Here is a 6,973-nt window from a genome sequence, read left to right on the forward strand (position 1 = left end):
AAGAATGAGTGAAAGGATTCAAAAATCAGGAAAACAAAAAGCAGTTGATTCACAATCATTTCAGTCCTCAATTCAAAAACTCCCAAAATCTATCAGTGTCTTTGCAAATCAGATACCAAATCCTGCCTGGAGCTTTTGGGACCAATAGTGTTGCATCAGCTACTTGAAAGTCAGTGAAGATCAGATGCTGGAAAAGTGAAGAACACTCAGGATCATCATTCTCTGGATAAGGACAAGAAACTGCGATTACCAACTTTAACTTCTTCAATGTTATACTTGCAGAAAATCTGTATCAGCACCTCACACAGAATGCTTTTTTAGGAATGTTCTGCAAATTGGATTATTCTCTGAATTACCAAATGAAACAAGGGAACACTCATAACCATAACATCACAGTTTTCCAAAAAGCTGTGGCTAGGTCTGTGGTGCCAGGCTGTCCAATTCAACTTCAACATGTTTGTCTTGGGCAATTCTACGGAAAATTGTGGTACAGGCTCTTAGCTCACCTAAGCCAAATCACCACCTTCTCATTTTGGAGAATCACAAATCTCCTCCATGTCAGAGTAAGGTTTATGGTTAAATGTACTCAGTACAGCTAACCTCTCTTTTTTGCTAGCTGTTCACTTGGGGAAAGGCTGGATGTGCATTTGGCATCTTCAAAGGATCAACAGTTATTTTCCTGACTATCGCTGCCCACAGAGATTTGCCCAGGATCTATTTTCCATATCCACCTGCTCCTGAAGTCTCTTGTTGTAGCCTCTGGTGGATAGTGAAGCCACCTTCAAGTGGAATAAGCTGGGTGGAGGAGTCCTGGACACTGTCCTGTCCCTGGGGCTGGGCTATTGGAAGGCACTGAAGTGACCTGTGATGGTAAGCCAGAAGCCAGCAGCAGTTTTCCCATCTCCAAACAAATATAGAGAAAACACAGAGACAGATCATTCATCAGCTACCTCTCTTCCCTGTTTAGCACCAGCACACTTCTGAGGAGAGGAAACTACCCCGCCTCTTTGTATAAAGGCTTTTTTTTTTCTGTAGGCATGTAACAGCATAATAGCTTCAGAAATTATATATAGTGCTGTATGATCTTTGCTTAGACTTTAAATGCTTGCATATAATCCTCTCTTTGAATCCAATGCAGAGAGAAATGTCATTTCCATGCACCTGTCAGAGTTTTTACTGTGGAACGGGAAAAAAAATAGGTACATTGTATTTTTAGAATAACGACTAGAAAAACAATAATTGTCAGTAGCAAACATGCCAGCCTGTAAAGATACAGCTAGAACTAAGTTGATGGGATTTTTTTTTGTTTGGATTTTTTTCCAGGATTCTGCACTTGAGCAACTGAATGATACCACATTTAAGGTCCTGTGTGGCATTGCCATTTTCTTACTCATATGCATCTAATTATGTCTTAATTGTGCTGTTAGTTATGAAATGGAAGAAGAGCTGTTAAACTGGATATTTTTCGTGTCAATAAAACAGGATGATACTGATGAAATAGCTAATGTATAGGGAAAAATATGAAAAAAGACATCTGAAGATAATGTTTAAAACCCATCAGAAAGACTAGAAGCTGCAAAATAGCAGTTGCCACAAATAACTTCTTGATCAACAGAAATGGTATGGAAGCTATATTCTTTTCATAGCTCACTGCAGTGTGGATGACTGTGCTCAGAGATACTCAGTGAGCCAAGTTTTGCTAGTTACCCCAAGGTCTGTGTGGTATCATCCTACTCTCTTCTCCAGCTGGAAGCAAACCAAAGCTGTTCTTCCCATTTGCACAGATTGTTTCCTGCTACTCATATATCTCCATTGAATTTCATCAAGGCTTTCCCGAAGCACAAGCCTAAAACCTGTCTCATAAGGCTAAGTGGCTGCTCTTTGGCAGACATTGGATCCACTTGTAACCTGTCAAGTTTCACTCCTTGTGTTGCAGCCTCTCTGGGATGAGCCCAGGATGAGTGGGATGAGTGGAGGACACCCTCCAGAAGCATGAGCCCTTCCCTCCCGTACTTATGTGACCAGGGTAAAAGCAGGAGCTGACATGAACATCTGAACTTATTAGCTAAGGGAGAAAGAATATTTTTACAAGTGCCTCCATATACATTTGTCCTGGTGAGTTTTTGCTTTATATCTCTTCTTTGAACTGTACCTAGGTACTTCCTTTTACACGTGACAATAGAAAATTATCTATTCACTAATACAATTTTCTAGAAAAGGTTTTCTCTTTCTTCTCTGGGGAAAGGATCACAGCAAGATGAGCACTAAGAGCAGACAGCATAAACATGGCAGGTTATTTCAGTAATGCATCAAAGGTAAGCACTGATTATCCTACAGAGTTGCAATCCTATCTGAAGTACTCCTCATCTATGTTAATTCTGAGAAAGGGAAAACAAAAAAAAAAAAGAAAGATACAGAGTATTCAGCACAGCTTTAGGTTAATGTAACAACAAGGTGAGGGACTGAGGAAGAGCCAAGCACTGTTCCCATCTGGGATATGTCACCAGCATTGGTCCATTGTGGTTTCCATAACGGGTCAAATTTTCTCATTTGTGAACTTTCAAGCCTGTTCAACAAAGTTCACTGAGGTTGTGTGCTGCAAGAAGGGGAGTGTGCTTTGGTCAAGAGGCTGTAAACATAATACTGAGTAGCAGACGGATAGCAGGCACCAACAGGCACTTGCAAAAGGCTACAGGCAGCTGAAGACTGGATGAAATTTTGTGAACAGTTGCCTTCATACTTTGCAGTGTTCATCACCATTTTTCACTTCCAGCTTGCTGCTGTGACCTGAAAGCCACTTCCCCTCTTCCAAGGATTCACATGGAATTAATATTTAAAACAACAACAACAACAACAACTACTGTCACGATTGCAAATATCAAATGTAGTGAATGCAAAGTGTTCCCTTCAAGTGTTGGCAGAAAATTTATGGATGTTTTATTTGTAATAGCTTCTTTTCAAAATCATTTTGTCCATTTAGAGTGATTTTATTTTTAAAAATAGTCTTTCCGCTCCCTTCCCAAAGCCAAAAAAATCCCACCTAAACAACTAACCAACAACAACAAAAGAAAAAAAAAACCCACAAAACATTTCCAGATTTAAAACATTTAATACCGTGTACTCAGTCTTTCCCTGTGAGGAGAGACTGTACAAACCTTGCTGCAGGGACAGTGAAGCCTGATCATCCTGGCCATACCATGACCCTGAAATCTCTGGCTGGCAGAATTTAGCTCCAGTCCGTGTTTAGGGGGACATTTACACTGGTTCTTTCCAGGGTCTAGGGACCCCAAGCAAATTTTCAAGAGAGGAGTTTCAGGGGCAAAGGAGAGGTCAGGCTGTGAGAATCTATGGAAGAATACAATTTGACTTTCTTACCTTTCTACACTGTATTAATTGAAGTGTTTGAAAGAGAGGAGTTGATTATTCAACACGAACCTGTCAATTCTCCAGCAGCTTGGCCGAGCCTTTCTGAGCACCACGGGTTTGTGAGAGTCTGGGACTGTCTTAACGTGAATTGACGTCTCACCGTCTTCCCGCTATTCACAGCCTGCATACCTTTGTCCACAAACGATTTAAAAAAAAAATAAGGAACGGGTTATCCCGGGAATTTCCCACGGGATTTTCAACATGTTCACTCGGGGTGAAAGCGGGGACACACACAGACACACACACACACGCACGCACACACAGGCACACACAGACCGGAGAGTCCCAGCACCGGCTGGGGCCAGCCCCCGCTCTGTGAGCGCTCCGTCCAGCAGCCGGGCACCCGCGGCAGGAACTCTCCCTCTCCCTCTCCCTCTCCCTCTCCCTCTCCCTGCCCGGTTCCTCCTGGCGGGCTCCTGGGCCCGGCGCCGGGGGCTCTCCCTCCTCAGCTCTCCTGCGCACTCGGGGGCACCGCGGGGCAGGCGGGGATCGGGACGGTACATGAGTGTCCAGAAGGGTGGACAGATGGATGGACAGACTTCAGGTGTTCACTTCCACTTGCTCACGGCTCTGTCTCGGCGAGGACAGTGCTGGGGCAGCCCCCGGAGCTCACTCCCACGCAGACCTCTGGAGAGCAGCTGTGATTTTTTTTTTTTTTTTCCTTCGGAGCGCAGAAACACGGAGACCAGATTTGGGGCTTTTTTTTTCCAAGCCAGGTGTTCCCTTACTCACAACTCCTGAATTCGCCATACGGAAGGCTTACACAACCCAGCAAAGGAAAGAACAAGAGAAGCCCAGCACACACCCGGGGTGCACGGGACCCCTCCACAGCCTCAGGCACACGGGAGCCGGGCACGCTGCCCCTGCCAGGTGAGGTGGATGCCGAGGGAGTGGGGCTGAGCGGCAGCACAACCTGTTGACACCAGCGACTGGACAGACAACTTCCCCGGCCCGGGGGCGGCCTCCCACTGCCCCCAAAACCTCCCACCCTTTCTCCTGGGCAGGGTAGGGCTGCGGACACCGCTGGGGAAAGCTCGCTCGGTGCTGTCCTGCACCCCACGTGGGTTTAAGGGGCACGGGGGTCCTAGAGTCAGATAAAACCCGGGTTTTTTGGCATGGGGAAAGGGTTATTTTGGGGAGCGGCGTGGCTGCAGCCCCGGCGGTGGCTTTGAGAGCGATGCCGCCCTCCCGCCCCGCTCCCCCGGCCCCCCGGCCCTGCCGCCCCCAGCCCCCCGGCCCGCCCCGCCGCCGGGGTCGCCTCCCCTGCCCGGGGCCGCTTTGGGACTCGGCTTTTTGTTATTTTCACGGAGAAGATATTAATTAAAAGAAATACATGATTAAAAAGTAATGAGTTGAATAAAAATTATCTCCGCTCATTTTCTGATTATGTTAATTGTTAAAAACCCTTCAATCACGCTGTTGCAGTCAATGGGTTTTAATGTGAAATTAGTGGGCTCTTGATAACTTACAGTCCAGAATAATCCTGGAGGTTTAGTCATCATTCCTAATAACGAGATGTTACTGAGAACGGAGATTTTACATGATTTTGCCACATTCAGCCCTTCCCCCATGGAAGGGTCTGTCTTTGTGGCACACAACTTCAATTTTCATGCCTACGACTACTTTGTTAGTCTTCCCCTGTGTACTGCTCCATTATACACCAATTACATATTTTATTTGTGTCGTCTGAATATTTAGAAAAAAAGCTCCGTGTGTCCGATACAAGAAAAAAACAAACAAAAAAAATATTTTTGTCCCTCGTGGATTTCTAATTTTATTTTATCCGTCCAACCCATCTTGGATATTGCAACTCTTCCTTCCCTCTGTTTAATTATCTCCCTAAGAGATAAGAACAGGTTTGTATTGGAAATATTAAAACTAATTAAACTCTTCAGGGGGAAAAGTATTTTCTGCAGGCGTTGGTATTCTACAGGCTTAAAGATTACGGGTTGAAATAAGTATGAAGAGTTTCTCCCATGGGCGATCTCAGAGCCGTGGATTTGCTAACTCCCGGGGTTCGGAAATGCCGTGAAATTCGCTTCTCAGAGAGGGACGAAATGATGGCCGCCAGACCACTCATTAGAACCAACGTGTTTCTACCCTAAAAATTGATTTAAGAAAGGTTTCATTTTCATGCAGGAAACTAAATGTATCCTTTTCTGTTCGACAGCCTTGAAAATCGTCGCCTAAAAGCCTCTCTTCTCACCCACCTAACAATTTAGCGAAAATCTCGGGAACTGACAGCGAACTGACTCCTCGCTGGAAGGAAAGAAGGAAGGAAGGAAAGGAGCGGGGCGGAACAGAGGAGCGGCTGCGGAGCAGCGATCCGCGCTGCCAGCCCGGGATGTGCCCGAATTCCTTCGCAGGGGCTGCGCCCGCCCGGCCCGCCGGGGAACGGGCTCTGGGAGCGCTGGGAACCCACGGGCCCGATCAGAGCCACTCCTTGAGATTAAAAAATGGGAGGGGGAAGAAAGGGGGGAAGGAAAGAGGGGGAGGAAAAGGCAGCAGCAAAATTGGCGCTCTCTGTGCCTGGGTGTGTGTGCGCACATACCCACGTATTCCTTTTCCCTGAGACAAAGTGCTGGTGCCGTGCATCCCTCTGTCACTGCAGGGATATCTAATTATTGCTGACAGATAAGAAAAGGCATTTTCGGGCGGACCGAGCGGGCTGGCGAGGGGAGCGGCAGAGTGTGGGGCGCATTCCTGGCCATCCCTGCACAGATCAGTTTGTGGAAAAGTCTTCGCCACTGCGACTTGGGCTGCCGCTGGTTTAATATTGGTGCCCTATTACCGCCAGCGAGGAGCGGGTGTTTGCTGACCTCGCGGGAAGGAGGGGGGTTAAGTCCAGGTCCTGCACACCGCTTCTGGCTCCTTTGGGGTGGGGGAAGCCGGCCAGGATCGGACCCTTCGTGTCCTCCCTGCACGGGAAACTGCGGCCCGGGGCCACCTTCCCGTTTCCCACCCGTGCCTGCCCTCTCCCCGCCCCCGCCCCGAGGCAGCTCCCAGCGGCGTCGGGCCTCGGGGAGGAGGGGGATGTCCTAGTTTGTTGTGAAGGGGAGCGCTTGGGGGGTTGTGGTTTGTTGTTGTTTTGGTTTGGGTTGGTTTTTTTTAAATTTTGTTTTGTTGGGGTTTTTTCTCCTTTTACTCGCGCTTCTGGTAAAAGAAGATACATTTGTTTACAAAGCCCCACTGCCCCCATCTGAGCCCACCCGGCGGGGCTCCATCAAGGAGCGGGGGGGATCCCTCCGTGCAGGGCCCCCTCGCCAGTTCATTTCCCTATTTGCATCCGCAGTTAGCTGAAGATCATTTTAATAAATAACAATGAAAGAGGAGCGCATCTAGAGAGCTTGTCGGCAACATTCAAAAGCCAATAGAGTTTATAATTTTACTCTATCATTTCTTATTGATTAGAGTAATCAAGATAAAAAGCTAGCCGGGCTCCGAGAAGTTCAGCGGCATATCATTAAAGATAAGAGTCAGTTAATTCTGGCTCAGGGGTAATGGTGCCGGCGATGAAGAGTTCATTTGCATGAGATGCTGAGCCCCG

Source organism: Erithacus rubecula, assembly GCF_903797595.1.
Source record: "Erithacus rubecula genome assembly, chromosome: 2".
In the NCBI taxonomy this organism is placed as follows: Eukaryota; Metazoa; Chordata; class Aves; order Passeriformes; family Muscicapidae; genus Erithacus; species Erithacus rubecula.